This window comes from Mirounga angustirostris, unplaced genomic scaffold, assembly GCF_029215605.1.
Source record: "Mirounga angustirostris isolate CCGP_5_RB_7025 unplaced genomic scaffold, mMirAng1.0.hap1 SCAF_2, whole genome shotgun sequence".
Classification (NCBI taxonomy): Eukaryota; Metazoa; Chordata; class Mammalia; order Carnivora; family Phocidae; genus Mirounga; species Mirounga angustirostris.
In genome coordinates this window covers 69,122,350-69,144,531 of record NW_026991710.1, presented here as the reverse complement: position 1 = coordinate 69,144,531, position 22,182 = coordinate 69,122,350, and the positions used below count along the sequence as shown (strand labels likewise).

Here is a 22,182-nt window from a genome sequence, read left to right as displayed (position 1 = left end):
GGAGGTGGGTGGGGGGATGGGGTAACTGGGTGATGGGCATTAAGGAGAGCATGTGATGTAATGAGCACTAGGTGTTATATGCAACTGATGAATCACTGAACTCTACCTCTGAAACTAATAACACACTATATGTTAATTAATTGATTTTAAATTAAAAAAAAAAAAAGAGAAAGCTTTACAAATATACCCACATGGAGTTTTGAAGCTGCTCCATAAATAAAAAATACTTTGTATTGTTCTAAACCTTTTTCATTGTAGAGGAATTTTAAGTTGGGTATTTGTGTATTACATCAAAGTTTGGAAAGCAAATATAATTCAACAATCTTAATATCATTTTTTTTAAAAGATTTTATTTATTTATTTGACAGAGAAAGACACAGCGAGAGAGGGAACACAAACGGGGAGTGGGAGAGGGAGAAGCAGACTCCCTGCTGAGTAGGGAGCCTGATGCAGGACTCGATCCCGGGACTCCAGGATCATGACCTGAGCCGAAGGCAGTCGCTTAACCAACTGAGCCACCCAGGCACCCTCTTAATATCATTCTTAGGATGGGCATGTTTTTGTCTTTGAAAATACCAAATTGTTCTGAATATTTTTAAAAAGGAGCTGATTATTTTTGTGCCTGGATATGGGGCTCAAATTTTGGATTCTAACATGAAAAATTTAGATAATTGTATGGCACTGGATAGACATTTTTAAAACTTTAAGAAGGAAATATTGTCACTTGTTTAATGATTTCAGTGACAAAGAAAGGAGGGAAGCACTTCATCTTTAAAGTTCTTTACAAATATTAACTAATTAATCCCCATAACCCTATTATAATAAGAAATGTATTATTATCCCTCTTGGAAGATTTGAACGCTGTTTACCATATAATATCCAGTTTAGCAAATTCGTGAACAGTGATTAAGGGTAGTGTTTCTGTTCTCAAATACTATAATTAAATCCCTTTCTCAGATGCTTTCTTTGTAAATTGCATAACATAGTAATTTTTAGTCTTTGCCTTTAGGAGACCAGTGTTGATAGTTTAAGAGAAAAGAAATCTAGATAATAAATTTACAAAGTGCTGAGATAAATGAATGCTAATATTATATTAATTAATACCTATATGTTGCCAAAATCAAGTCTGTTATCACTTTTCCTTTTAGTTTTTACTTAAAATACTTTTAAAAGTTCCCTTTTATGAATATTCACATATTTAAAGTTATAAAGTGAACAAGGTATTATTACTACTACTTTTATTCTGAAATAACAATTTCCTTATTTTAGTCTAATTTCTATTTATTATACCATCAAATTGATTCAAATTATAGACATATAACAAGAAGGTCATATCTCACAAATATTCAAATAATTGGTAGGCCCTCCAGGTTTCTTTCCTTATAAATAGTAATTTAGAAGTTACATTAGTACCAACTCTTAACTGGCTTCACAGTGGGGGAAAAAGCAGGATTATCTCTTTCTACTTTTTCTATTTTCACTTTCTCAAATCCACTTATTTTTCCTACCTCTTTTCACCGTAAAGAAAAAGAGAGAACTAAATCAAAACCACTCTGCCCATCATCTCCTTTAAGTTTTTGAAAGTTGAGTATAAGGGAGGAGGAAAACAAAAACAAAATAGGAAAGTGGTGGGTAGTAAATGCTGTATTTGATTGAGTCACTGAGAGATCAGGTACAAATATTTAGTTAGCTGTCTGAATGAACCCTGATCATGCACTGATGGCCAGAAAAAATGCTTGTCAGTAACCATAGCTATGTTACAACAGGCAACAGATATTTATTAAGCATTTACTATGGGCCTGGCTCTGGGACACAGTGAGACAGTCTCTGCTCTCATGGAGCTCTCAGGGTGGGACACAGTGGAGCAGTTCTTAGTTCAAACACCTGTGGTATTTAGAGTCTGCAGAGAGTTGAAGGCATCATTAGGAAAGGGTTTCAAGCATTTGCCACAGCTCAGTACTCCAGTCTTCCTGATGGCTAGAGGAGGGTCTTGATGGTGGTTATTCTTTTGGGGGCTTGGTTTATTTAAATATTATAGAAAATTCAGACCCATTTACTCTATTATTGAGTTTCATTTTTATATTTTAAAAAGTGTGCTTAGTGCCTTTTGTATGCCAAGATCTGGAGATGAATTCAATAATTAATATTGACACAGTCCCTGCTCTAAAAATGTCTACAAACTCTTGCGGAACACAAACAAGAAAACAGGAAATGATAATTAAGTGTGATGAATATTGTTATGGGTAATCTGGAGTGCTGTGGAAGGGGTTAGCAAGAACTAAAAGAGGAACTCACATTCAAGCTGAGTCTTACAAAACCATAAACTAAAGCAGGTCCATTGAGATTATGGGACCAGCATTTTGGGCACATGGAATCTTTGATACAAATGAGAACAAACACAGAGAACCACAAATGGTCCAAGTGACTATGGGTGGAACTGAGGAGATATTAGCCATGAATCTAAAGAGATAAGCAGGGCCAGATCATGAAGGACCTTCTATGTCATCTCAGAAAACTTTGAATTTATCCAGGCAAAAAGAGGGAGTGAATTGACAAGATTATCAGAGAGAAGGGTCACTATAAGATTTGTATTTTGCATCTAACTACCCTGGCTGCATTGCAGGGAAAGGAATAGAGCAGAGACAAGTTTAGAGATAGGTTAAGACAATGATAACGTTGAATTATGTGTATGGAACCAGTTATAGGGACAAAATTGTCATCAGTAATCATCTTTGTTATAAAATTATTTAAATGTGTACAAGCATAAAACCCTATAATATATTTATGCTTATAGTTTTATATAACTATAAAACAAACAGATTTATAGTTTGTTATCTAATTTGTAATTAAGTATCAACCAGATTAAAAAGTAATAAAATTTAAATGAACATTAAATTAATATGGTAGATGGTGTGGTTTCACTGAAAATAAAACCCTGATGTTAAGTTTTAAGATATATATTTTTTAATTTTTATGTTTCACTTCTTTACTTGAGTCTGAGTATGATGTACCATTGAGTCATTACTATAGGTACTGGTTCTTTTTTCCTCTTTTAGAAACAAATTAATTTTAAATGACCCAATCTCTTATTTTGATGACCCAAAATGTAATAGTGTACCACAAAATATAATACTAAAAAGCTAAAAATACTATTTAAGAAAATACTGTTTTCCACTACATATTCTTACTGTTACCAAGCTATCACAAGTTGATACATACAAATAAGGCATCTGTGTAAAATATTAGCTTATAACAAATATGTGATGAACTCCGCCCAGGTTCTTTTGTGTTTGATGTTTACAGTATTGCTGTGGGTGCTTTGATGCTTCCAGTATTTCTTCCCTCCTCTCTCTCCTTTTTTTCTTTTGGACTATTATGAAGCAAACAGTGATAACTTTCATTGACCTGGGTTATTCATTTGTGTATCAGCTCAAGTTTCTCATTTCCTTTGGATAATTAAAGAACAGTATTTTAACACCTGTTGCTTTTTTTGTAGTGTACAAAGTCTCAATTTATTAAATTACAAAAACTAAAGCCTTAGCCTATAAATGTTTCTTTCATTTACAAAGTATGTTGGTAATATAAAAGTTTTGTCAGTTTTTTAACTGGTAAAAAAATTTAATATAGATATAATGATGTCTGATTGCTTTAGTAAGACTTCAGAAACAAATCTAACTCATTCATTCAACGAATATTTATTGAAAGCCCATCCTGTGCCAGAGACTTGGGATACAACTTGCACAAGAAAGGCAAAGCAGCTAATGGAAGCTAGAGATGCTTATTAACACTTCCAAAGTTAAATACCATACTTTAGTCAGTAGATCTTAAAGCATGGTTACTCTGACCAGCAAGTAGCATCAGCATCACCCAGGAATTTGTTAGAAATGCAATTTCTCAGGCCCCACTCCAGGCCTATGCATCAGAACCTCTGAGGGTGAGGGGGCCCACCCTCAGTCTGCTTAACAAGTCCTCTGGGGGATTCTGATGTGCGCTGAACTGTGATAGCCGATGCTTTCACAGATCGACAGATTGATCTCTTCCAATACTACGAATACAAGAAGTCAATTTTTCTTTTTTTTTTTCCTAAATATTTTATTATTAATCAGAGAGAGAGAGAACAAGCAGGAGGAGCAGCAGAGGGAGAAGGAGAAGCAGACGCCCCGGTGAGCCCGATGTGGGACTCGATCCCAGGACCCTGGATCATGACCTGAGCCGAAGGCAGATGCTTAACTGACTAAGCCACCCAGGTGTCCCAAGAAGTCAATTTTTCTTGAGGCAGAGGTCCTATGAATAGAATTTACAAAAAATGTTTTAAGGAAAACTTTTAAAAAAAATGCACATTCAGGGTCATTAAATGACTGAGATATGAGAAGAAATTCTCATCTATTATCATTAAAGAAAAAAAAGATAGTAGAAACTATTAAAAATTTTAACTTGATGAGAATTTGACTGCTTTTCTTCTTTCTTATAGTGGGTTAGATCCCTTGTTTTCCCCAAGTCTGTGGCAGGAGAGTCCTTGTGTCATTTAAATAGCTTATAGACAAAGGAAATTATTTTTGCATTCCTGTTCTGTGTTCACCAGTCAATATTGCTTTGTAATTTTTCTCATTTTTAAATCTCATCTAGTGTGAAATTCCTACTTGGTTCTGTTTGGTTCCATTTTATCTGAAAGATAAAGCTTTCCTTCATGTCCCACCCTTACAAAAAAGTGTCCTTCTCTCTGTTCAGGACTAAGTGTCCAGTGTAGGGCCACCTAGAGTTGGCTCTTTTTACTTCCTTGGTGCTTCTAAAGATGGGAGGTCCTGTTCCTCCTTCCCACTTCTGAGGCCTTTGCCCTTCCTTCTTTTTTAGCAGCTACTGCTGCACTTTCTCCTCTCCTCACCACACATCCGGTCTGAACTAATCTTCAACAGCAGGATAAAAAAGAGTTTGGATTGCAACCAAATCTTTCTGTTTGCATTTCTACTGGATCCTTTAAGCCTTTGTGTCAGTTACTGTGTTGGGCAAGGGAAGGAAAAAATAGCCTTTGGGTTATTAATAAGAGAAGAAAGGAGGGGAGAAATGCTGAGAATGTACATTTACTAATATGAAGGTACATATTGATGTCAGAAGATAACAGTACTAAAAGATACGTTTTATCATACTTTTATAAAACCATATTTTCTATTTCTTTCATATTGTAGTAAACAATCAATACACATGGGAGCCAGAGTTATTTTTCTAAAATATTCACTTGATAGATATTCTTTGTGCAGTTAGTATGTGCCAGAAGCTTTGCAGATGTTAGGGAGATAGCAGTGAACACAGGGAGAAAAATCTCTTTCCTCATGAAGGTTAGAGTATAGTGAGGAAAACTGGCAAAAAACAAAATACATAAAATGTGGAGCAAACTAGATGGTGAAAAATTCTGTGAGAAAAATAAAGCAGAGAACGAAGTTAAAGAGTAGAGAGGAGAAGACAGATTTAAGTGAGGAGGTCAGGGAGGGCCTTACTGAAAAGGAGAGCACAGGCCTGAGTAGGTGAGGGAGCAAGTCCGACAAGTGCCTGGGGAAGTGTGCTCCAGGCAGAGGGAACAGCCAGTGCAAAGGCCCCGAGGCCTAGGGAGAAGGGAGAAAAAGTGGGAGGTCAAATCCCATGGGCCTTGTGAGTCAGTGGTTTTTGACTTTTCATTCTTTGGAATTTCTCATTTCAACCACTACATTTTTCATAATCAGAAATACTATTTGGATCTTTTTTTTAATCTTCTACCTCCCTGTTATATATATGTATCTTCTCTATATCCTCAAGCACATTCATAAAATTCATAAAATCTACTTTAAGATTCTTGTCTGCTAATTGCAACCTTTCTGTCATTCCTGGGTCTGTTCCTATTGACTGATTTTTTTTTTCTCTTTCTCAGAGTCATATTTTCCTGCTGCTTTGCATATCTGGCAACTTGGTATTGAATATAGGATATTTTGAACATTTTCTTTAATTATGTAGACATGAAAGCCAGGGGAATATGAGTGTTGGGCTTTCTTCTAGTGTATGGTTAAGTTACTTTGGATCATGCTGACCTTTCCAAATCTTACTTTTATGCTTTATTTTGGTGGGTCCGCTGCAGCCTTTAAGGCTAATTTAGCTGCACTACTCAGACAATACTGTTCTGAGGACTCCACCCAAGTTCCATGGATTACCAGTTTTTTCCACTCTGACCGGTGAGAAGACAAACTATTCCCAACCTGACTTGAGCTCTCAGAATTGCTTTAGGAAGTTCTTTCCATAGCCATGTGGGGTATTAACCTAGATGTGTGCCAATCAGTACTCAGCAGAGCCTCAGAGGGCTTTCTCTAAAGATTTCAGGAGCTCTTTCTCTCTCCTTTCCAGTCCTTTGCCCCAGGGATTCTAGCTCGCTCAGCCTCCCTGAACCCATCTCCTCACTTGCATGAGACTGTGAGACTGTGAGACTGCTAAGCTTTGTTAGGCTTCTCCTTCCCTGTGGCTTTAAGGCTGTCTCCAGGCAATAATTTGGAGAAAATGTAAAGATCACTTCTTTTTTTTTTTTTTTTTCTGCCTCATGGGTCACAATCTTGCTCTGGCTATTGTTCAGTATCAGAAAATACTAATTTTCATATATAAATCTTTCTTTTTCTTCTTCTTCTTCTTCTTCTTCTTCTTCTTCTTCTTCTTCTTCTTCTTCTTCTTCTTCTTCTTCTTCTTCTTCTTCTCCCCTCCCCCTCCCCCTCCCCCTCCTCCTTCTTCTTTTTAACATCAGGAGGACAATTCTCTTGGCTGTTAGTCCCTCATGGGGAGAAACAGAAATCCTAGTATGACTTCTGATTGCCAAACATGTAGACTAATTAAATCCTCTCAGAACCTAACCCGTTTATATTTATATGTGAACTCTGGCCCACACTTAAAAACCTATGTACAACTGAAGCATAAATTCTGGCCATATATTTTGGATTGTGTTATCTCAAAGTAAACCTGGTGGTAAGGATTTATTGCAGAGTAGTTCATTTGGGAGGTGATCCCAGGGAACACGAGTGGAAGAGTGGAGAAGTGAGAGAGGGAAGGGAAAAAACACTAAATGGTGTGTTGTCAACTCACTCACCAGATATACCAAAGGGCTCAATCCTGCAGAGAAACTCGGGGAGGTAGAATATATTTAGTCTAACTCAGAGCTATCACAATTAAGTGAGGCAGCTTGGGTCTATATCTCTCCACTCCTCATTCATCATTTATTGAGAGCTGCTTTTGTGGGTGTTGAATCTCTGAACTTCTGAGTTTGTCCTGCATGCAGTTTGAGCATGTTCCCTGTGGCCAGAGAGAAGCCCTAAGGCAGAGAACTTCAGGTGTTCACAGTGAGCAGCCTTTGTAATGTAGAGGTGAAAACCACGGGGATATAAGTGGGGTACTAATAATGTTACTAGCACCAGACAGAAGGGATGTGAATTAAACTCACTCTAAAGCAGGAGTGCTAGGTCCTCTTCTTTCAACTCAGCAGTTGAAATAGACCTGACTTAATAGATACAGTCTTATATCAATCTTCTCTTCCTTTCATAATAGAGAATGTTTTCTAAGGTTTTATTTCTCAAAAATACAGCAAACACCTAACTCACAAAGAATGAATAATTCTGTACATTTGGTGTTTCCATATACCTGTACTTTTGACCCTCTAGGTAATGACATTTTGGCACATTAATTTTTTTATAGAAATATATCTACACTTTTTATTGCCTTTTTTTGAAAGTAGGTTCCACACCCAGCGTGGAGCCCAATGCAGGGCTCAAACTCAAAACCCTGAAATTACGACTTGAGCAGAGATCAAGAGTCAAACGCTTAACCAGCTGAGCCACCCAGACACCCCTTATTGCCTTTTTAAATAGAGGACATGAAGTAGATTTTAGAGTTTGTTGAGGACTCAGTAATTTTATTTAATGTAGTATACTGAAACCATAGACACAGTTAATTTGTACATATGGACAGAAGGAAATTTAGGATAGATGGGCACCTTGGTGGTGGCTTTCTTGACAAAACATTTCATGCTGACTTAGTTTTATGCATTTGTACCTTTTTCATGAAAGAAAAGGTGTAGTGTGATAGCCTGGGCAGAGAAACAATAGTGAGTTATGCAAAAATAGTTACGAGATCATAGACCACCACAGCCTTCCCTAAAGTGGTTTTATTGCCCCTCCCACCCCCCAAATCATCTCCTTTGCTGAAGCTGTTCCCACCCTTTGACTTGTCTGAGCTATTAAAAAACATTTATTATTCCTGCATCATAGATACAATTGATTCTAGGAATCTCCTCATTCATGCAAATGCTTTTTCCTCCCAAGTGTCATTGACAGAAGGAAATGAGGATTATCCTTCAACATTTTATGATTTTGTGTCAGATATGTGGAGGGAAGGATTTATTTTCCTAATAGTCATTGAAGTCAATATCATCTTACACTTTTTGGACATCACTCAGTTGCACACATTTATGCACATTCCTCTTAACTTTTTGTTAGAAATAGAATACTAAACACTATTTTTTTTTAAAAAAGAATTCTAGTTTATGGGGCGCCTGGGTGGCTCAGTTGTTAGGCGTCTGCCTTCGGCTCAGGTCATGATCCCAGGGTTCTGGGATCGAGCCCCGCATCAGGCTCCCCGCTCGGTGGAAGCCTGCTTCTCCCTCTCCCCTCCCCCTGCTTGTGTTCCCTCTCTGGCTGTGTCTCTCTCTGTCAAATAAATGAGTGAAATCTTTAAAAAAAAGAATTCTAGTTTAATAATTTTGCAAGGTTCCTGATTAATTGGCGAACTTCATTATAGATACTCTTCAGAATCAGCAACACTGTAAAATCTGAGAAAAAAGTATCATTCTCTGTGGGCTCAATTAGTGAAATAATACTGTGGTTCAGGAAGGTTCAAGAAAAGGTCTAATGACTCTTAACTATAGAGAACAAACAGAGGGGAGGTAGATGGAGGGTGGGTGAAATATGTAAAGGGGGATTAAGAGTACACTTAGCTGGATGAGCATTGAGAAATATAAGTCACTATATTGTAACCTGAAACTAATGTAACCACTATATGTTAACTATACTGGGATTAAAATAAAAAAAAAAAAGAAAAGTCCTGATGCCATGGTTGTCTTTCCTGAGGGAAGCATGATTACCTTAAGTTCTCTTTCACTGTATGTACAAAAAATGTGTAAAATTATTAAGAAAGAAGCTATATGGCTATCCATATATTTATTTACAATTCACTCCCAAATATCTAATTTCATAAGAATTTGTAGCATTAGCTCTTGCAAAATGAATTTTTTTTCCTTCTCCTGCCTTAACCTAAGGACATTTCGTTCCTTAGAATCCTTTCAGTTTGGAAGTTGGCAAGTACCAGTGACAGTATAAAATTATGTAGAATGATAGCTGGTACTTAGAAATGAATTATCTGAAAATCTAAAAATTTATGCTGAAATGTTATGATTTGCATTTTTTTATCCCAGCATCTAGCCTTCTAGTGCCTTGTCTCAGTTTGAAATGCCAAAGCTAAATGCATTTCTTTTTTTTTTTTTAAAGATTTTATTTATTTATTTGACAGAGAGAGACACAGCAAGAGAGGGAACACAAGCAGGGGGAGTGGGAGAGGGAGAAGCAGGCTTCTCGCCGAGCAGGGAGCCTGATGTGGGGCTCGATCCCAGGACCCTGGGATCATGACCTGAGCCGAAGGCAGATGCTTAACGACTGAGCCACCCAGGCACCCCAAATGCATTTCTTTAAAAAAAATGTGTATAGCTCAGTTGACTGCCTCTGCTTAAATAAAACCTTGTACTTTTTCTGTAACTGTTGGGCCAGTGATGGGGTGTGCTTGGATGTCACTCAGAACCATTCATCAGAACATCAGATAGCTGCTCCAGTGTAGACCAATGTGGTGTGTAGCATGGCTACCTAGAATTGGCTGACTCAGGACCTATAAAGCATTTTTTTTTTTAAGATTTTATTTATTTATTTGAGAGAGAGAGAGAGAGAGCGCACAGAGGGAGAGTGAGAGGTGAACTCCCTGCTGAGCAGGGAGCTCGATGTGGGGCTCGATCCCAGGACTCGGAGATCATGACCTGAGCCGAAGGCAGTCGCTTAACGACTGAGCCACCCAGGCGCCCCCTTTAAAGCATTTCAACAGGTGCTTGTTTGCAATACTGATTTCACACAGGTTGGTTCTAAGTCTTGCTAAATTGAATTCTATAAGGGAGAGGTTGTGGGGTTTTTTTTTTGCTTTTTATATTCCCAGTGCCTAATGTGGTGCTGAGATGTCAATATATACTCAGTGAACAAATGACTTAAATCTCAGATTTTTTCTGATGTGTTCTCTGTCATGCACAGGTGACATCTGACCCAGTTCTCCACTTGTCCGGCCCCGACTTCACTTTGATTAGGCCTCTAGTGACCTTACCTATGTTTGCACTTATGATGCTATGCTGTAGTTTTCCCATTTACGAGTTTTCATTTACCACCAGACTGAATGTTCCTTGAGAGTGGTCACGCTGCCTTGTATATTCTTGCGTCATCAAAGTCTGCAATAGTTTACACAATGTCTGATAGACATTTTGCAAGCTAGTCTTTTAACATTTTTAAGAAACATGCAAGTATCTCTTCCTTTTACACATTTACTTTTCACTGCAGGAAGATGAGTCTAATTGATTAAAAAACGAAGGAAAAAGGCCAACTTTTTAAAGCTCCTAGATCTGGTGTGGTGGTTGATGGCTTTGGTCGTTCATTCAGTCAGAATTTATTGGGCTGCTGAGGGCCAGCTGGGTAGCAGGCACTATTCTAGGTGCTGAGGAAACAGCAATAAGTTCAACAGTCTCAAATTCCTGCCTTTATGGATTTATCCCAATGAGCGAAATAGACAATGTAAAACATCTAGTCTACTAATAGTGATAAAGTGCTAAGGAGATGAAATAAAGCTGGGAAAGGGGATACAGGTAACTGGGAGATCGGGTTGACATTTTTGGTAGGGTGGCCATTGCCAGCATCACTGAGAAGGTAACTTTGGGTAAAGAGCTGAGGAAAGAGAGACTGTTGGCTGTGTGCACAACTGGAATAGCATCTCAGGGAGAAGCAGCAGCTGGTAAATCCTCTGGTCAATTCTTAGTTCTCATGGGACTCATCATCCTCCTTAGTAGGTCTTGATGGAGCAGGTCACCCTGCTACCTGCGTCACTCGCCCAGGTTTTCTCTCGTCCAACTGATGGCTCCTTTGCTGGTTTCTCGATCTCATGGTTTTGAAATGTCAGAGTACTTGATAGCTCAATTATCATAATTCTTTTCTTCCCTTTCACATCCTGTACTCGCTCACCCAATCCTGTGGCTAAATACACATAAATAACCCAAATCTGTGTTTCCAACCCTGACTTCTTTGACCATTCTATCCAGTCCTGTATACATAATTAATATTTCATATACACTCATCCCAAATTTATTATATCCAAAATAAAACTTTTCATTTTCAGCCCCACTCTTAATACCTTCTTCACCTTATTCTTTGTTATTTTAGCAAATGGTATAATTATTCACATAGTTGCTCAAGCTAAAACTTAGGAGTCTTCCACAATGCCTTTATTCTCTCACAGCTCACAGAAAAACCATTGGCAAGTCCTGTTAGATCTAACTGCAAAATATTTCCCACAAATAGGACTTCTTTCTGCCTTGACAGCTACTTCCTCTACTCTAAGGCATCATCATCTTTTTCTAAAAATACTAAAATAAAGAACAGTATAATAATACAACATGGATTACATATTATAATTATATAATGTATTATATATAAAATATATTTGAATGTAATGATAATCTTGGAATATAGGAATGTTATATTTTAGTACAAATAATATGGTTATATATATGTGACTTATATAATGTTATAAACATAAACATGAAAATATAATTTGTCATTATATATTAATATACCCTAGAATATGATTTAATCACACATATATGTATATCATAACATAAATACAATAATTACCTCCTGAAATTTTTCTCTATGCTTCCACTCTTATTCTCTGCTTCTGCCTCTTTATAGTTTATTCTCCATACAGCATCTAGAGTCATTCTTTACAAATAAAAATGTGATCATGTCATCTGCAAAAACCTTTAGTGACTTTCCATCCTCCCAGAAGAAAATCACGCCTCCTTGTGATGTTCAGCAGGCCCCACATGATCTAGTCCTTAGCTGCTTTGGGACTCTGTAACCTTCCCTGTTTCTCTCCACTCCCATGCTAAGGGGGTTCTTGCCTCAGGGCCTTTTCCTTAGATGCTCTCTTTGCCTGGAGCACTCACTTGGATATCCTTAGTGTTCATTTGTTTCATTCATGGCTGTCCCAATGTCACATCAACACAGAGGCTATCCCTAACTTCTCTGCCTAAAATGGAATCCTTTAGCAGTCTATATCCCCTTGTTTTATTTTATTTTTTTTTAATAGCCTTCATCAGTATACAGCAATATCATGTATATTATTTGATTTTGGGAGTTTATTTTCTGTTGTACAACTAGGGCAGGATCTTTTTTACTTTTATTTTTCACTGCTATATAACATGGTATTTACAGTGGTGCTTGGCACAGAGCAGGTGCTTGATAAATATTTGTAGAATGAATGAATCAAAATCTCTCTTCTGAATTTCCATAGTTTCCTATTTACAGCCTTATCATAGCACTTAAAAAACTGTATTTTAATTGGAAGTAATATCTCACATTCATTGGACTGTGAGCCCCTGGAAGGAAAAGATTATTAACATTCATCTCTGATTTGCCAATGTTCAGAAAAGAACTGGGCACATAGGGGTACTTCATGAAAGTGTATTGAATGAATTAATGAATTAATGATTACTTAGTCTCATTGTTCCCTAAAGAAGCAATTCAGGGAATCCCTGGTGTTTCCCCAAAGCAGTAGGCTAGTAACATTGTTGTGATTAACTATCTTGCACTAGGTAAAATGCACTCCATTTCTGATTTAGAAAATAGTTGAGTGGTAATCTAAAACCATATGCGGTTTTAGACTATAATTTTTAATAGTGAAAAGCATGCAAATTTTTCACGACAGAAAATGCAGAATTTAAGACCGTAAGACAACAAATAGAGAGTTTAGGATCTTAGATTTTGCACAGTTTGACACTGGTCATTGTCTAAACAATGCCTTAGTTTATACATGCTGAAGCTGAGGGCCAGAGCTCGGGAGGTGACGAAACTAGAGCTAGAGTTGGGACACCTGGACGGCAGGCCAGTTCTTCCAGTTCTTCCCTCACTGTGCCTGTCTTCCGTACCTAACTCAGCTTCCTTGATCTGGGTGATCATGTCTCCAGTGGTAACCTCAGAAACTGTACATAGCCTACCTCTTCATTCTCTTGTGTTTTCTTATATGAGATTTTCTTTTCTGTATATTTAGAAACTTCAGCAATTCAATCCAGTGAATTCTATTTTTATCACAGGAATGTGAACAATGCAGACACAGTAGATCTGATTTTTAGACAAATTTCAAGGTACAGCTTGATTCTAGATATCACCAACATTATTGAAGACCATCCTTAACTTGAATCATTTCTGTTGTGATTATTTCTGATATGACAAAGGGTCACATCACCCTTTAAAAAAAAAGTCACCCTTTAAAAAAAGTTTTAGTTAGATTTGTGCATTAGTATATAATTTGTGGATTAATGGGAGTAATTTTAATGTAAGCATTTGAACAGTGAGAATTGCATTATGCCTGGAATATTTAGGGACAATAAAAATACCTTGACTCTCTTAAGCTTTTTTTAGAACACCTGATGTTTAGAAATGCAGAATAAACCATTACTCACAACTCTTTTCTAAAAGGATGGCAGCGTGTTTCCTATCTGGTAATGAATATTCCTTTTTTTAAATAGGCTTTAACAAAATTTTATTATAGTAGTCCCAGAAATACAATCAATTTACTGATTATAAAGCTATACCATTCATGGTTTTCTTTTTTTAATTTTAAGTTTTTATTTTAATTCCCATTAGTTAACATACAGTGTTATATTAGTTTTAGATGTGTAATATAGTAATTCAGTACTTTCATACGGTGATGAAAATTCTTAAAAGTACCATACAGAGAAGGGCAAGAATATATTTAGATTACATGTAGAGTTTATGTGGCCCATTTTTGGTAACAAAACAAAAACAACAAAAAGCGAAAAGTTTGTGGGTAAGACATTTTGATAGAAATAGTTTAAAATTAATAGATACTTAGAAAATTTAACACTAGAATCACCTCTAATGCAATTGCAGTGTTTCTATTTGACTATGACAAGCAGAGGCAACACTTTAAAAAAGTTTTTGTTGATTGATTGTAAAGGGGGAATATTGGATTTATTGGTCTATAATCTTAGAAAATGGACTTCGGTATTTTAAGCCTTTCTTGATGATCTTTCCTTGCCCAGCTAGTAAAGTGCTCCTCCTTTGTCCTACTATAATACCTGGAGCAAATCATACTCTTTTCTTCATTGAATTCAAATGGTGTGTTTACACTCTGGTCTTTCCTGAATGCAGCTGAAGTTCCCTGAAGGCAGATATGATTCTCTATTTCTATTAACAGTGCATTCTACCAAACAGGCTCTAACTCGCTCTCTATCCATCAATTTCCAAATCCTGTGGGTTCAGCCTTTAAATTTCCCTTTCATTAGTCTTTACTGACACCAAGAAGTATCATCAACAAACCAACAGGGTTACTCTGCCTCAGGCTACTCTTAGGTGGAGAGCTGGGAGTGGAGCAGGCTGTAGAGACGAAGACCTCCCTCCCTAACCCATGAGGAGTCCCACACTGCCCTCTTTCAGCTCGGCCTTGAGATTAAGAGCAAGAGCTCCGGAGCCAGGCTGCCTGGATTTGAATCTCTGTTGTGCCATTTACTAGCCCTGCACTTATTAGCTGTGTGACCTTGGACAAATTTTTTCACTTCTCTCTGCCTCGGTTTCCTCATCTCTAAAATGGGGCTAATCATAGGACTTACCTCATGTGGCTGCTATGAGAATGAAATTAAGTGAGTTAATATATATAAAGCCCTTAGAAAAGTGCCTGGCACAGAGTAAACCCTTCAAGTGTTAGCTGCTGTAGTTATTATTATTCATTACTAGGCAATAATACTGCCTTTTTAGGTAGTCATGGGAGAGAACAATAACAGAATCTCTGTGGGAATAAGTTGTAAGAACACCTCCCCAAAGCCCTTGGTGAGAGCTACTGCTCTAGGCTAGAGAGCCAATGCTGCCCCAAGCACTGGGCAAGCCAGCTTTAGATCCAAAGGGTGGAAGCAATACAGTTATAATTTACTGCTGTACAGATCAAGGGATACAAACTGACAACTGACAGTGATTTGATTTGTTAGCCCATACAGTTCTTTTTTTTTTAAATTGATGTTACATCTTTTTTTTAAATTTTATTTTATTATGTTATGTTAATCACCATACATTACATCATTAGTTTTTGATGTAGTGTTCCATGATTCATTGTTTGCGTATAACACCCAGTGCTCCATTCAGTACGTGCCCTCTTTAATACCCATCACCAGGCTAACCCATCCTCCCACCCCCCTCCCCTCTAGAACCCTCAGTTTGTTTCTCAGAGTCCATAGTCTCTCATGGTTCATCTCCCCCTCTGATTACCCCCTCTTCATTTTTCCCTTCCTACTATCTTCTCTCCCTCTCTTTTTTTAAACATATAATGTATTATTTGTTTCAGAGGTACAGGTCTGTGATTCATCAGTCTTACACAATAGTTCTTTAAAAGTAGATGCAACTATATAGCTTTTAGGCTTCTCTGAAATTCATGCATGAAGTAACACTGAACTTATATAACTGCTTTCTTCAAATAAGCAAATCTCCAAGTTTTAAGTAGGGAACTGTAAAAAAATCTCAGAAGTGCTTTTAGAAGATGCGAATTTTGCCTGAAGAATATCCTTTAAGAGAAGATTCCATGATTTTGGTTAAAAATAGCCTCTCACTGGCTTCCTCTAATGCATTCATTCCTACCTTCCAACTTAAATATCTACAAAAACAGAGGGAAACACACAAAGTCACATCAGGAACAAAAACAAGGACTATTTTTGCTAGATTCCAAGGGACTTTCCGTTGCAAGACCATGGAAACTAGACTGAGAAAAGCAACAGATAGTCTGCATGGCAAGAAAGAAAGAGCAAAAATCTTGCTCTTCTGAAAGTAGGTATGAAGACCTTTTGTTTCTTTGTTACTTCTCACCCTTGGCAGAAATAAAGATCTACCAACTCAAAAACTGGTTTATAATCCTCCTACAGAGTATATGCACTACATTTTTAGGCAGTCAAATGCTCTTATACACCTGTTACCAGTATATTGTTTCTGTATCACCCAGAGGCTGACTGTGTAGAGACTGAATCAGTGAGGAAAATAGCAAGAATAATACAGGTGGTGAATATTAATTTTAAAATTTTAATATTCACTGAGCTCCTGCTATGGCCAGATGGCTGTTCAAAGGACATTTCACTGGAGGTCTTAGTTTGTTTAAGCCTCACAATAACCTATGAGGCAGGTAGTATTACTATTCTATTTACAATTTTCTAGATGAGGGAATAGAGACACAGAGCACTGTGGAGGACAAACTTGAGAAGCACAGCCAAAACAGAGGGAAAGGACAATGAAATGATGATAGCACAGCTGATAAGTGTGGAAACCAGGCAACATAACTCCGACCAAGCATGGAATGGAAATCGTTGAAAGAAGCAAGTGAGAAGAATTGAAGTGAAAGCAATAACCTTCCTGAGGTAATGAATGGTCTGAGGATGCGCAACCCTCTGCTAAGGAAGGGGAGGCAGCTGAGCAAGTGGCTAAGAAGTAGTCTTTCTAGATTCAGGTTCTTTCTCTACCACAAGTTGGGTGACCTTGGCGAATTACTTAATTCTTCTAAACCTCTGTTTCTTCATTTGTAAAATGGGGATAACCATGATAGTATGTTCTTCATATGGTTTTTATAAGGATTAAGTGAGCCTTACATGTAAAGTAGTACATAAAACTGTGACACATAATAAGTGCCTAATAAGTGATAGCTATTTTGTCATCATCATCATTATTGTTGTTATTATTAAATGGGTAAAAAGAAAGGGGAGGAGAATTCATGGTCAAGTAATTGGGGAGGTTCTAATTAACTGGGATTGTTTATGGTATGTTTCCTCATAGCCTTCAAGTAGGGCATTCTCAGATTTATTTAACCACAAAACGTCCTTGCTTTTTATTGTTTCTCACTGAATATAAATAATGTCTTGTGGGATACTGGTGTTTTACAGTCTGCAATATGGAAAATGTTCTTTATTTCACACACATTGTACAGAAGAATAGAAAAACAGTCATGACAATGTCTTTCTTTGATGACCTGTACTGCAAACAACTAATCATCAAAGAAAGTGCTTTTAGCTTTACAAAACATCATGAATACACGTCGTTCTCCATTGTACAAAACCACGTATCTAGGCACTCAAACCTTATGATCACTCAATCTTGTCAATGTCATCAGCTTTAACATTGAAAGTTTTTCAACATTTTTATAGAACGTTGTAAAAAAATGAGTTAAAATTGGCATAGCTCCAGCCTTCTGGGAGATTTATTTTACCATATTTTACCATATTATAATTCCTTCAAGTGTTTGTCGTTCACTGCCTACTGTGTCATGGGAACACTATTCACTTGTGTGTTGGCGTTACATCTTTTTTTTTTTAAAGATTTTATTTATTTATTTTGAGAGAGAGAGAATGAGAGAGAGAAAGCACATGAGAGGGGGGAGAGTCAGAGGGAGAAGCAGACTCCCCGCCGAGCAGGAAGCCCGATGCGGGACTCGATTCCGGGACTCCAGGATCATGACCTGAGCCGAAGGCAGTGGCTTAACCAACTGAGCCACCCAGGCGCCCGGCGTTACATCTTTCTAGTGCTCCTTATTTTGGTGTCAGAGTGATAACTGAATGAACATAAAAAAACACATTATTCAGAAGTTTTGTTTTATTTTTTCCTTCCAGCACTGCTGGTAGGTTCTATTAATCAGTTTTTGTTTTATTTGATGTTTCTGTGTCAGATGGCCTACCCTACATGGCTTTCCACAACTGGGCATGGGGTTTATTCAGAGAGAAGTTAATGAGCTTCTGTAGGAATTATTCCCACTGTATCCCTAAGCTGGGTTGGGGAAATACAATTAAGATTAATCAGACTGAGATGCACATCACATGCAATCTGCTGAGGAGATTGCAATGAAAGAAATCTCACCCTTTAATATAGCTAGGTAGGCAGATACAATTCATTACATTTATGCTAATTGTCTTTATTGAAAGAAAAAAATAAGATTTCCTATATCTTTTTTCTTAATTCATGTATAATTGACATCTGACATTATATTAGTTTCAGGTGTACAACATAATGATTCGTATTTGTATACATTGTGAAATGATCACCACAGTAAGTCCAGTTACCATCTGGCACCATACAGAGTTACATTATTTTTTCTTATGATGAGAACTTTCAAGATCTGCTCTCTTAGCATCTTTCAAATATGCAGTACAATATTATTGACTATAGTCACCATGCTGTGCATTACATCCCCACAACATTTACTGTATAACTGGAAGTTTGCACCTCAACTTGTGTCCTTATGACAAGCAGGAAGTACCGTCAAGAAGCCAAGCACAGAGGTTTAAATTCCCACAGAGCCCGGGAAAGGAATGCCATCCACCCTCCTAGAAGTTCATACTTCAAAGAAATTGCTCTGAGGTCTCTGAGAAATGCATTCCTGGGATGTAGAACCAGTGTGAGGTTTTTAATCTTTTAAAAAATGTATATACATCTCAAAAAGACAGAGAAAGCATTTGATCAAGTTTTCTAAGGTAAATGCTAAAGGGAGGGGGAGGAGTACTCTTCTCTCTGGCACTAGGGAAAAATTAAGTGTTTTTTTTAGAACTGTATTTACTCTTGCAATTTCTCATTTTTGCTACTGCTTTATAGTTGTGCTATAGTTTTTTAATTATCTCCATTTCTGTTTCACCTTTTTCTGAGCAGTTTGCAGGTGCATAAGTATCTAGCAAGTCCATAGTAAAATACAAAACCAAGCAATTATCAGAATTACAATAGGATGAATTTTATTTATTATTATTATTATTTTTTGTTAACATATAATACATTATTTGTCCCAGGGGTACAGGTCTGTGATTCATCCGTCTTATACAATTCACAGTGCTCACCATAGCACATACCCTCCCCACTGTCCATCACCCAGCCACCCCGTCCCTCCCCCGCCCTCCACTCCAGCAACCCTCAGTTTGTTTCCTGAGGTTGAGAGTCTCCTATGGTTTGTCACCCTCTCTGGTTTCATCTTGTTTCATTTTTCCCTCCCTTCCTCTATGATCCTCTGTCTTATTTTCTCAAATTCCTCATATCAGTGAGATCATATGATAATTGTCTTTCACAATAGGATGAATTTTAAAAATTAATACAATGTTCACAATGAGGGAATATCTTTAAATATATGACACTAATGGTATGATTCTTAATCAGAATTTTTGATTCTTGATTAGCAGTGCATAGCATTGTACATTTTCATTGTACATTACATTCACAAACGCTAGTGGAGACTTTTGCTTGTGCTTTCATATGATTAACTATTTCAGTATTGTTTTGTAGTTTCTAATGAAATCTTATCCAATCCAAGTTTGTAATCTAATAATCTGAATTTTTAATTCAGAGTTTTTCTTATAAGGCCTAATGAATTTCTCCTGAGGTCTCATCAATCATATAAGTAATATTGCATTTACGGGGTAATCTAGGCCTTTCAGTAATTATTCCATCTTCCCAAATAATTTTTCCAACATGCAAAACACAAAGATACCCATGGCTGTTCTCTAGTATCAAAGTCTTATTATGAGGCACCACTGAAGGATACAGATTGGACTTCTAGTGTTTAATGTATAATGAGTTGTCTTGAGAGCAAATGCAAACTGGGCCATTTTTTTTGCATCGTTCTAATCAGTAGTTGCATTGTCCATGAAATCTCCATGAATAGTGGACCTCCACCTTTGTTTGCTCTCCATCCTGGGCCTGGAGAGAACTTGCATGATGGACAATTGGGATACGGTGAAATAACTGTGGGTCCTTCCTCAATAAGCCTGCATTCCAATAGGGTTTCCTTTCCCTTCAACTTGTTGTCTCAAACACCAACTCAAGAAACTTCATTCCTTTTTAGTAAAAGTGTAATCTGAGGACAGTGTTTTCAGAAGAAGACTCAGGACACCTCTCCTCACAGACTTAGTGGTATCAGGGCACACACACAGCATGTTTGTGGTTGGCCACAAATAAGAGAACCCAGCATTTACAAACTTGAGCAGCAAGGCAATTTGTTGGAAGGGCATACAATGGCTCACAGAGCAGCAGGAACACTGGAGTTAGGGGGGCATGGGGAAGATGACCAGCAAAAAAGAGGTAGGTAGCTGAGAGCACAGCCTGATTTCCATCCGGGGAGTTTGTCTGGAGTGCTGGGCCTGGGAACTTTTTGCTTGCTTGATTCTGCTAATGCTGCCCCTTCACACATTATACTTTCAGGAGTCAAAATTTCAGTCACAAGTATCTGATCAACTGGAGCCATCCTCCAGTAATGTCAGCTCCATTATAGTAAGAGAGTAAAGGGAGAGAAAGAGTTCTCCCTCTTTGCCTTCTAGAGTGGGAGATGTCACTCTGCCTCCAAACTTCTGTCAAATGGTGCTCACTTTATGTACACTGTTCTAAGTGCTTTGCATATATTAATTCATTTATTCTTACAGCAACTCTATGGGGCAGATATTATTTTCCCCATTTGTAAAGGAACTGGGCACAAGAAGTTAATTTATTTAATTTAATTTTTAAATTTAAATTTTATTTTTTAGATGTAGTTTGCCCCAGTCACACAGTGTTAGAGAGAGAATCTGAAGCTAGGCACTCAGGTTGCCGAATGAGTGCCCTTCTCAGTACTGGTCAGCCTTACCAAAGACAAGTGTTCAGAGGTTTTACTATAAAGAAAAGGAAAGAAAGACAGAAAAAGAGAAAATAACAAATCAAATGAACAGCAAAACAACAATCAAATGTTTGATTTGTTTGGTGATAAAATATGTAATTTCAATTTTTCTCTCTCTATTTTTTTTTAAGATTTTATTTATTTATTTGAGAGAGAGAGAATGAGAGACAGAGAGCATGAGAGGGAGGAGGGTCAGAGGGAGAAGCAGACTCCCCGCCGAGCAGGGAGCCCGATGCGGGACTCAATCCCGGGACTCCAGGACCATGACCTGAGCCGAAGGCAGTCGCTTAACCAACTGAGCCACCTAGGCGCCCAATTTTTCTCTATATTTTATGTATTGTAAATTCATGTGTTTTTTAAACATGTAATTTTGATATAATGTTATATTTATAGGAGATTTGCAAAGACAGTACAGTTTCCATATGTAGTCTTTACTCAGCTTCCCTGCGGTTAACACTTCACATAGCCATAGAAGAATGAACAAAACAAAGAAATTACCAGTGACCCATCACTATTAACAAACTACAGCCTTTAACCAATTTCCTGTTTTTCCACTAATGTCCTTTTTCTGTTCCAAGATCCAGTCCAGGATCCTATATTGCATTTACTTACCATGTATATCTCCTTACCTCCAATCTGTGCCAGTTCCTTGTGACTTTGATACTTTGAATGAATAATGGTTAAGTATTCTGCAGAACATTCTTCAATTTGGGCTTGTTGATGTTTTCTTACGATTCGATTAAGGTTATGAATTTGGAGGAAGAATGCCCTTTCTGGTGCATTCTATCAGGGAGTTATATAATATCAATATGTTATATTATTAGGATTTTAACATTGATTACTTGGTTATGGTGGCTCTGTTTTATTTTTTAATCATAGTTTTTCTTTACTTTTAATAATATTGCTAAGTTAACATTTCCAATATTTAGTAGATTTTGTTTATTTTTTATTGCAGGTTTTCTTATATTGCAAAACTCATGTGGATTTCTAGACCACGTATAACTTAAGACTCTTGCTCTTCAGTAACCAAATTCTTGTGATTTAGAACATCATCTGTTCCTTAAGCCACACATAACTAAATGCTCCATCTGATGTGTAATAAGCTAAGTGAAAGATGAGCAGTCCACTCTGTCCATGGTCTGGAGTAAACTCTATAGC

At 37.3% G+C, this 22,182-nt stretch overlaps 1 protein-coding gene across 1 annotated transcript in view; it reads left to right on the top strand.

Annotated features, from left to right (window-relative positions):
* MAPK10 (mitogen-activated protein kinase 10) overlaps nt 1-22,182 on the top strand; it is a 327,652-nt gene that overhangs the window by 52,065 nt on the left and 253,405 nt on the right. The window lies entirely within an intron of this gene.